This window comes from Lytechinus variegatus, chromosome 8 (assembly GCF_018143015.1).
Source record: "Lytechinus variegatus isolate NC3 chromosome 8, Lvar_3.0, whole genome shotgun sequence".
Taxonomy (NCBI): domain Eukaryota; kingdom Metazoa; phylum Echinodermata; class Echinoidea; order Temnopleuroida; family Toxopneustidae; genus Lytechinus; species Lytechinus variegatus.
Window position 1 is genome coordinate 42,440,853 of NC_054747.1, and position 11,465 is coordinate 42,452,317.

Sequence of the window (11,465 nt, forward strand, 5' to 3'; positions counted from 1 at the left end):
CCAATTTTTCTTAATACAGTATAGGAAACTCAGAAGTAGCAATGACATTAAAAAAGAAAACATTTTCGAACTTTCCCAAGAAATGGTCAAGAATTTTTCATTGTGTTCTGGACCAGTCTGGCAATAAATCGGGGGAAAGAGTGTGAAGCATCCTACTCTGCCGTTTTGGGTGGGGGATATTAATCACTTTTAGTAATATTTCTAGTTGTTAGTGAGCAAGTTAGTTGCATGATTTGGAGTAACACTAAATACATGTACACTCTAAAAACAGTCTAGTCAAATAATTAACTAGATTTCCCAGTCAAGTGAAATTAACTTGAAAATCAGTCAATTTCTAGTTAATTTGCTCCCTTTTACTATAATGTCTGTCATTGACAAATAACTAAGTGAAGTAGTTACGTTTGACGGGTTTCCTATAATGCGCTCAGGGGAACAAGCGCGGTCGCTTATTGGTCGATTCCGAGATCGAGATCGCGCGATGGTTCGAGTAAAAAGTACCGGTTTTGTACGGATCACTAGTTGACTGTGCTGCTGTAGCTGTGGCCAACTGGATTTTGATGGATGATTTTGTGAGGAAAATGCTGCTGGAATGGGGGATGGAGGAGTTAATACACACTTTCAAGGGTGAGTTTGAACTGTATTAGTTCTAATCTGGATCTAGATCTAATCTAGGTCTAGATCTAGAGAGATCTATTCTAGATCTAGTCTAGTTCGACTTCTAGATCTAGCATATCAAGTCAATGCCCAGCGGCGCACGCACAGTCGCACAAGCGCAGCCCGGGCCGGCTAGCGCTAGGGCTATACGCTAGGGCACGGCGGCCGTGACCCCTGCCTTCTGCACTGCATATTACTATTAGGTACAGTACTCGCCCGGCCCGAATATGACAACTTTTGCCATTATTGGCTTGTGGTCTGATCGACACATGTTTATTTAAAGCTAAAACGCGAACGCAAAGTTTGACCAATGAACATCATTTTTAGTTTTACATCATCGTAAAGCTTGGAAAAAACTGCACAATGACTCATGAGAACTAAACTAAGACTAAGCTGTACGATACCATCAAGCGAAATTTGAACGGGGGGAAATCGTTTGTGGTGACATAAAGTAGGATTTTACGTTGAGTTTCATCCTATTTTGATATGAAAGGGGTGTTTTTGACCCCAAAACGCGAATGCAATTAACATCTTTGCAAAAATTTCAATTATCTAATGGAAATAATATGATATCATCAGCATTATATCATTGGAACTAGGGATAAAAGTGGGAACTTTTTTCAGGAATGACAAAACTGTTAACAAAACATGAAATTTCCAATGGTATTTCCATAGAGTGGTAGACACGCGCGGAAAGCACGCGCAGTTGTGTCCCGTAGGATTCGATATGATTTAGATCTAGATCTAGTTTAGGGTCTACTCTAACGTTTAAGACTCTAGATCTAGAATCTACTCCAGATGATCTAGATTTAACTTAGGGCTTAGGCCAGGCCTAGAAATCAATCTAATATAGGAGAGCTGCTAAGTATAGGTTTAGGCCTATCCTAGGCTAGACCAAACATATATAGCCTAGGCCGATCTAGGCCTGTGTTGCATTGCATTATGGTAGTTGGTACTCTGTGTGTACATACGTCTGTGCCCACCGGGTGTGTTTGTGTTATCGGCCAGATCACATGATGAACGTCAAAAGTCATTTTTAGGGTCAATGAACTTGGACTGAGGTTTTTTTTTTGAAATGTCATTATAACTTTAAAAGTCTTTAAGGCCTTTTTCATGATACTTGAACAAAAGGTTATTCAAGTATCTTGCATCAGTGTCAGGTCACATGATCAAGGTTACAGGTCATTTTGGGTAAATGAACACACATTAGCCATCAAAGTCAGCACTGCTGCTATAATGAATTGCGTGATGCAGGCGAGCATGCCAAAGGCGTTCCAATTGTTTTGTAAAAGAGCAGAGAAAATATTGGTGAAGGTTTGAGAAAAATCTAATAAAGATTAAGAATGTTATTTAGAATTCAAAGTTTTGTAAATGCATGAATTTTAATATTTTTATGTTCCTGATTTAAAATTCTATTCATGATTAGGTATGAAATGATTTGTCTATTGATATACAAATGGTACAGTAAAAACCATTTTTCATTTTCTGAGTAAATGACATTTCATATTACATATATACATACCGGTATATGTTTTTATTATAGGATGTCAGAGCTATCCTGATGGACTCTTTTAACGGAGAGAACTTCGTGAAGGAAATGGATAATGGAATGCTTTCTGTACAATCTCGCATAAAGGTTGTGCGAATCCTGGTGTCTTGGTTAATACAAGAATTTACAAGCAAGTAAGTGTCCTTCAAGTGTCTTTCCTTTTTATGGCATATTAAACCTTCCAAAACAAATTTACACTTAATGAAAAAAGGACTGATTACATAACATGGATTTCGGTTCATCAATATGTTACTTAACCACACAAAAACCAAAAATGTCAATGGCTAAACAAATGCCGGTACATTTTCATATTGTAAAAAACCATTTTTGACAAGTCTTCACTGACCTATCATGTGAAGACTATGTTTCAATTACGTGCTGCACCAAAGAATTAATTTTTCGTGTTTACCCTTGAAATTCATGACTTTTCTTTATTAAATACAGCCTGTATATTAATATAATAGAAATATCAAACTAATAAAATATTAAGAAATTTAGCTATTTTAAATCAACAGAGTCATATGAAACCCACTTGAAATGTACAGTGTACATGTATATTAAAAACAAGAGAAACAAGAGAAAAAAATTGAAGTGATATGGAATCGAGCCACAAACAATTGGGAAAATTAAAGGCCTGGTCACACCGCCCGAGCGTTGTTGGAGCGGAGAGAAAAAAAAATCATCACCGCTCGCTACCGTTCACCATTTTCGATTTCGATTGTTTTTTTGTTTTTGTTTTTTTTCCAAAATTTTGAGAGCAAAATTCAACCCTCTCTCCCTTTACCGCTCCAACAACGCTCGGGCGGTGTGACCAGGGGACCGTTTCATCAACATTTTTGTCTGACAAGTTGGCAGACCTGACATCTTTCCTTGATTATGATTAGCCGAGAGGCACTGTTCCTATGGTAACTGTCGGATAAAATGGGACTTGTCGGATAAAACGTCCGACAAGTCCTTTCATGAAACGCTCCCCAGGTCTTAAAATCATATTGTAGAAAATTTTCAAGTGTTGGTATTGATGAGAATGCAGGTCAAAAATCGCTGAACTGATTTAAGATAAGCAAATTTTTTTTCCATTATTAATTATTCAGGCCACCTACAGATGTCAAGGTCGCTCTAGCCAAGGCAGTGGTGTCGCAATTTCCCAAGCTAAAGGACCTTGAAGGAGTAGGTCATGTGAGTAAAATATGTATTTATGCATTTTATAAAATTAAACGATGTAGATCTACATAGAAATAACGATGGATTTGTATTCTTTGCACAATTCTTGAGGTATGTGCACAATTTTGTGGCAATTGGTAAGGTCCCACGGGGGGGGGGGGGGCTGAGCCCCCCTCCTCCATATTTAATTGCCTTGAAATAGCCCGGGACAGATAGGGTTATAGGTTGAGTGATGAAAACTAAGCTACTAGTCAAGAAATACATGTAGCTTTATCTTCGTAGTATAATTGTATAGGCAGATTCTCCAGAAATTAAGTTGCGTGGAAGTGTGGATGATAATGAGGATTGCATAATTGTCAATCACAAGAGTAATGAGAGTTAAAGGGATTTTCATTTTTTTTCAGGAAGCATGGTATTCTCCAGCTAGGGAGAAACGGGAGGCATCTGGATATTTGGAATACCGACTTGTAAATGTACGAAAGAGAGCACAAAAAAGTGCACCAATTACATCGGAGCCAAAGAAGACACCCAAAGCCTCCATGGGAGACTTAACAGGTAATTTTTAGCGAGCAATAAAGGCTCAGAACATGTATAAATGTTACTGGGTGTACACCGATTTGAGTAGTGTTCAGTTACCGCTGAGCCTGTTGAACCTCCACCGATTACCATGTGCAGGCTGCACCAGTATAATCTTAGGCCCTGTAAGGATAATACTGGAGGGGTGCTACAGAGGGAAATGTGCATATGATTTTCCCCAAGGCATGATCATACTCTTCAACCTAGGGGTAGGGGTTCTTTTATGTTGCTTTCTGCGCCCGGGGGGGGGGTTAGAAACTATTTTGATTGAGAAAGATTTTGATCTTGGCTCAGCTAGGGCACTGTTTTAGTAGTTATTACACCACTGTGTAAGATACTGTAGTTTTTGGCTGCCAAGTTCTGAAATTTATAAAAGTGCATGTTTGTTTGTATTGCCATTGTGATGAAATCATGTGATATATGTGTAGTTATTTTAAAACTGCTGCTTTTTTTCCCCTTTAGTAATCGTAACAAAATGAGTTCATGTTTTGCCAATTTTTCTTTCTGTGGAATTACCCATATTGCTCTTTCCCTTTCAAATTGTAAATAAGTGTATACTAGTAACATTTTATCATTCATTCCAGATTCAGCAGGACTTCAGGATTCTTTATCCAGAGGTTGCAGATAAGCTGTTCTTAGAGTGGCCCAAAATAGCTCCCCTGGTACTGAAGTATGCAGACCTCCATAACCCGACATGGCGGGAATCTTTGACTGTTCCACATCTCGGTAAGAATATTAAAAAAAAAACATTTTTAATTGAATAATATTTACAACATTGAAGCTGGAATGATGGAAATATAGAAATGATATTTGGAATGGAGAGAAGAAGAGATTTCCAGAAGGAACAAAAAGAAAGGTAAACTAGAACTGCAATCGTATCAGAACAATGTGCATGCATCGACGCCTTTGATTTCCCAGGTTTTTCAATCAATAAGCAATATCAATCTCTGAAAATTTGAGATGTGAAAGAATAGAAACAAGGAAGTTATGGCCATTTTACGATTTTCTGACTTTACATTTCTATAAATATTAAGTTTTTAAAGGAAGACTATTTGAAATTTATTGCATGAAGATGGCACTTTGAAGGGCAGGTTATGTGGCTTAAATGATAGAGCAACTGTCTGACTATCTATAGCAAATTGTTTGAAGTCTGTAGCATGCAGGACAACAGAGATACGAAAGAAGAAAGAATGGTATGCAAATGGACTTGAAATAAACAAAATGGTGGCTGCACGGTCATGCATGAGGGATTTAGGAAAATGAAATTGGAGGTGCACAACAATGGGTCATGGACAACAGGTATACTAAATTTGGAAGGATTTTGGCCTGGGCAGAGCTCACAATTAAGGACCATGTTTTAAATTGGTTGGGGAATTCCATATTATGCATCACCTAATCTTATTTAATTTGTTTTCTTCCTAATTGTACAGCATCTTCTGACTTGACATGTCCTGCAGCAGAAGTGGAGACCATGGCACTTCTTGCGCTTCCTCAAATCTCGCCTCCAGGAATGAAGAAGGGGGGAAGCGTAGTATGAGATGCAGCAGGGCAGAATCATCCAAAGCCTTCATCAACATCGGCCCAGTAAGAAAATCAATTTAATGAAATGCAAATTTCTCTAAACATGTTAATTTTTCACTTTTAAAAGTAGCATGGAGTACTGGTCAATGGTGGAACATTTTGATAAAGTTTACTTGGCCTTTGTTTGATTATCAGGAAACAATGCTTCATATTTGCACTGTAGTATGGAAACATTTCAACACAAATGTACAAAATATTTTTAGAATCGTAAGTTAAAACATGCGTGATACGTCAAAAAGTCAGATGTCCCATATATGAATTTCTGTGTTCTGTATCAAAATATAAATTATTATAATTTATTTGGATAATTGTTATATTACCAATGTTCTACTATTTCCAGCACATCCAATGTGTATCATGCCTTAAATTATTTGCACATTGATAATTTATGTGTATAGTAATGGTTTTAGCAAGGAGTTTTTTGGAGTTTATTTTATACCGCAAGTATTCCTATATACCTTTAAATTGTCCTTATTATTCATTTAATAATAAGCATCAATTACTCTACCTATAACGTGTTAATTCTCTGCATGGTTCATTTTCAAATATGCATTTTTGCTGTGTTGTTGGAAATGTCCCTACTGTAAACTTTCAAACAGGCATGAATTGACTTGAAGGATCTTTGTATTTCTGGGAGACTTAGTTTGCAAATTGGGTGAGATCCACTTTTTATGGAAATTGAGTTATTGATATAAAGAACATTGTTCAACTGTACCTGTCTTTTGAACAAAAGTTCTAAGCTAATTTTTAGAGCACTTAAGAAGAAATGCATTTCCTAATTTCACTTTTACTTACATACATGTAGACGCCTGAACAAAATCTGGCAAACAAATGCATTTTTCTCTGAAGTCACAAAAATGGATCAAACCCGTTTTACAAACAAACTTTGAAGATATATTGCGTTGTTCCCAAGACAGGTATTATTAATATTTACTCATTGTTTAAATGGAACTCTTTAAAAAGATCTCACAATTATGCGCCTCTGATCGAGATTTAACGATACTTTGTCCCATGCCTCATTGCAAACACACAAATGAATGAAATTTGTTTTCTTTCAATACCTTCAAATTAGTTTAACAACATTAATAATTTACACATTTTTTTGTCTTGGGATGACATGTGCAAAACGAAAAGAAAAATGAATAACATTTCATATTGTATTTGTCAAATACTCTTAATTGCTTCGTCATGTTATAAGAATTTGTAATTGCTATAATATGATTTGAAAAGTGATAGAGCACCATCATTTTTTCTTTCTTTCAGGTGGGGACAAACCTTCCAGAGTACCTAGAGAACTGCCAGCAAAAGCAACCTTTTGTGCTCGCCCTTGGGGACATCCTCAAGCCAGAGCAAGTGTTCGTTATTTGCGATGATTCTGCCTTGGAAGTGGAGTGGAGTGTACCTTTGCTTTAAGGCCATCTATATTCTGTGGGTAAATTATCCTTGGGAGGCAGCCAACACTTATGACTTTCTGCAGAAAGTCATTTACAAGATGGATGATGGAAACCCCAACTGCAAGACCACAACGCCATCTAGTACCATTTCCCTTAGGCTTACATCTCTAATTTTTCATCATAGAGTCCTAGGCATGGAGTGGTGCAAGAAACTTGCAATTGATTGCAAGTCATTTTCAGGTACCGGCCTAATCAATCATTAATCTTACAATCAATTTCAAATTTGCAATTGATTGCTGGTCAACAAATATAAATTATTTGCTTTAGTTAAGATTGTTGTATCACTTGTAAATTTTTCAACAAAAATTTGTGATTGATTGTAAATGTTTTCTTGCAACACCCCCTAAGAAGAACAAACTGCTGTTTGGGGAATTGTTCCTGGAGTATGCAGATTGAAATGCTATCTTGTACATGTTTACTGAAGTCATATCAAAACTCCAAGCAAACTATACTGTTTGTTTTGACATATTTTGCAAATGTGGGCTACTACCTTTAAAGTCTTATTCAAACAAGGCACGACAAAGCTCAGCAACTTTTGTGTACAAAGTCAATGGGATATGAGGCGTCAAATATGTTTCAGAGACAAGTGACCTTTTTTGAAAAGTAGACCAATTAAATTTATTTAAATAGCGCAAAATAATTTTTCCAGATGATCTTTATACAGGTTATAGTTATTCTATGTTACGTGTGATGATGCAAAATCCTTTTTGTGCCACTTTCACAATTTAACATAGGAATTGGTAAGAAGGTCATACTGGCTGTTACTTGAATAAATTCATGAAAATGGTCTAAACAATGACAACAGGCTACATCTGGAGGAATAACATAATTCTTAAAAAATTGAATTTCTCGGATTGTCATCAGACCTACCAACTTCTCCTTTTTAAAAGGAGTTATTCCTTTTAAGAAATTTTGATATACATTATACCATATGGTTAAAGAAATCCTATTGTCCAGGTATCTTACACTAATCCATGTGAAATATGCTGTGACTCCTTTTTTTTAAATGAATCAGTCCTATATTTAAGTTTACAGGTTGGTAGGCATGTGGCATTTTTGAAAAATTATTTTTTAAAAACAGGATCACTGTAAGTAGAATTTGATAAATGAATATAAAAAGAGTGGTTTCTTAGCGTTAGGTACATTCAGAATTAGATTGTCAACGACATTCATGATCATCTCATGAATATGGTTTTTTTTTTCATTGTACTCTAGTTTTGCATGAATACAATGCCAGCAATGGCCGAACGCTATGGCCCGAATTCACAAAAAAAAATTTCAAACCATGAGGCGGTTTAACCATAAAAAGACTGACCTCAACATTTTTCTCGATAAATCTGTAGCTGGTGCCGCGCAGTTCCATGTCTTTATTCTTGCAAGTCTTGTGCAATTTTTTAGACCAAATTTGTGACTCCCGGGTATGCACTTCCGAAATCACACAACATTTCATGAATGCATGTTGACCCAAAATCGCTGAAAAAAGTGAATTTTTGTACAAATCCAATGTAAATTGTGGGTTTAGCCAAAATTCATAAATGTATCATTATTTCCCATTTTACTAATCAAACTCAGTTTTATCTTGTTTATGGTCACAATAAAGTTGCGGGCGATTTCCAGAAAAAACAATAGAAAACTAAAAGTTGAAAAACAAAGTAAATACATAATAAATTTTAAAAACCATAAAATACAAAAGAAAAGAATTACGATATTGAATTTCCAATCAGAATCCTACAAAGAGTCTGAATAAAAAAATGAAGCATTATTTAATTAATCAGAGCATTGATTTTACGTATAAATTAGCATAATTATGAGATTTTTCAACCTATGTGTATATTACAAATGACAGAAACTGCCCAAATGCGCAGAAAAATGTTAATATCTCAAACAACGTTCCCAAATCACATTTAACAATTCCTCTGAAAAATATTTCTGGCTTTACAATGATACCAGCCAAAAGTAGGTTTATAACTGAACATCATACTGTTTTTGACCTTCCTTAATTGATTTGGAGCAAAAACTTTGATTCCAGCATAATTTATATTATGCGTAAATTAGCATAATTTATATTATGCGTAAATTAGCATAATTAATGAAATTATATAATTTTTTGAAAAAGTAACTAATATTATTGTACGTTTTGTCATGGGTGATATAATTGCCAATTTTTCTACAGCCAAGATCTCATGCTCGGTATATAAGGGTCAACTCTAAAAAGCCTTGGAGGGGGGGTGTTACACCCACAAATGTAATAATCGCCCACAAATGTAATAACGCCCACAAATGTAATAACACTTTACCCACAAATGTAATAACACTTTACCCACAAATGTAATAATTTTTGATCGCCCACAAATGTAATAACACTTTACCCACAAATGTAATAACGCCCACAAATGTAATAACACTTTACCCACAAATGTAATAATGCACTTTACCCACAAATGTAATAATGACTTTACCCACAAATGTAATAAATTTGAAGTGATTTTTGGCGAATTCGTTCTAAACTAATATCCTATAGTAATGCGTTCATATAGCACAAAAGTTCAGTCTTTTTTCCAGACCCGGTTAATGAAATATTACAGTACAAGTCCAAGTCTTTTTCCAGACCCGGTTTTTCAAAATTATAATATACGTCCAAAGTTTTTTTACCAGACCCGGTTGTTTCAAAATTATAATATACGTCCAAAGTCTTTTTTCCAGACCCGGTTAATTCAAAAATTATAATGCAAGTCCAAAGTCTTTTTTTCAGACCCGGTCGTTTCAAAAGTTATAATATACGTCGGTGAGGGGTAAAGACAACACTCAAGCCCAAGCATTTTAAGTGGGTTTAATTTTGAAGATTGGTCTCAGCTGTCATTTCTTTTTCTTTATGTTTTAAATAACTGGGTCCAGACGAAAGACAAAGCATAATACTCGTGTTATTCAACAAGAATAAGAATATGAGTCTTTTGTTTTTAGGATTGTTTAAATCATTTTTAAATCACCGGGTCTGGAATAAAGACAACGCTCTAAACATGTGCTTTTCTACATACATGGTCTTAATTTGGAGGATTGTTGGTTCTTAGATTCGTTGTTGGGGGTTGAGTTTTATTGATTTTTTATTCCTGAAATAATTGTGTCTGGAGGAAAGTCGATCTTCGACAATCGGTCTTCATGTTGTTCCACAGTAATTAGATTATTGGGTATTCGTTTTAGAATATTTGTAAAAACTATTTTATTTTTCAAATAGTAACCAAGTCTGGAGAAAGGATGTCTGCTTTACCCACGCGTTATTACAATGTTTTGTAGGGGTAGTAGTATTATTTAAAAAAAACTTTGGAAATTTGGTCTTAGATTTGAAGTTTTTCAGTTACTTTTTTTTAATAGCCGGGTCTGGAGGAAAGAGTACGTTTTAAAACTCGTGTTATTCCACGAGAATAAGAATATAAGGTCTTATGTTAGAAGATTATTTTTCGTAACTGTTTTAGGTCTGGAATAAAGACAACACTCTAAACCTCTTTTAAAACAGGTTCTTAGGTTGAAGGTTTGTTTGGTCTTAGACTTTGATTTTTTTAATTCTTACTATTAGCGTTTTTTTAAGAAAAAAATGGTCGGGCTGAAAGACTACGCTATATCCAGCATTAATAAGATTATGGGGTTTTTATACTGTTTTTAAACTGTTATTCATAATGTTTAAATAACAGGTAACCGGGTCTGGAGAAAAGACTACGCTTGATTCTCAATTTACTCTTAGTGCACATATTCACAATATACACCGTATAAGTTGAAACAACAACAAAGACATTAATTCCACCAGTTTTAATCAACTGGGTCTGGAGAAAAGACTAAGCTCGATTCCCTTTTTTTCCACAGGAATATCATTATCGTATCTTAGTTTGGACTTATATTATAAATTTTGAAATAACTGGGTCTGGAAAAAGACTTTGGACTTATATTATAATTTTTGAAACAACCGGGTCTGGAAAAAAAGACTTTGGACTTTTATTATATTTTTTTAAACAACCGGGTCTGGAAAAAAGACTTTGGACTTGTACTTTGATGTTTTATTAACCCGGTCTGAAAAAAAGACTTTGCACTTTTGTGCTATATGAACGCATTACTATAGGATTTTAGTTTAGAACGGATTCGCAAAAAATCCCTTCAAATTTATTACATTTGTGGGTAAAGTCATTATTACATTTGTGGGCGATCAAAAATTATTACATTTGTGGGTAAAGTGTTATTACATTTGTGGGCGTTATTACATTTGTGGGTAAAGTGTTATTACATTTGTGGGCGTTATTACATTTATGGGCGTTATTACATTTGTGGGTGCAACAGGGGGTCAAAATAGCTCAGTATTTTTACGGTTAAGGGAGTTGAAAATAATGATTTTCAATATTTCACAGTAATATATGTAAATGAATTGTTCTCAAAATACTTTGATTAAACTATTAAATCAAATACACAGTGTATATTTGCATGTTGCCTTGAATGTATGTATAAGA

General features: G+C 35.0%; 1 long non-coding RNA gene across 2 annotated transcripts; it reads left to right on the forward strand.

The window, feature by feature from the left end:
* The first annotated feature begins 490 nt into the window (after nt 1-490).
* Nucleotides 491-6,887, forward strand: LOC121420544. Of its 2 annotated transcripts, XR_005970781.1 has the most exons (7): nt 491-624; nt 2,198-2,337; nt 3,295-3,379; nt 3,769-3,919; nt 4,525-4,666; nt 5,371-5,524; nt 6,785-6,887. It is a non-coding gene; the product is annotated as an uncharacterized LOC121420544 (long non-coding RNA). The 2 variants fall into 2 exon arrangements; XR_005970782.1 differs by lacking the exon at nt 3,295-3,379.
* Nucleotides 6,888-11,465: the final 4,578 nt, after the last annotated feature.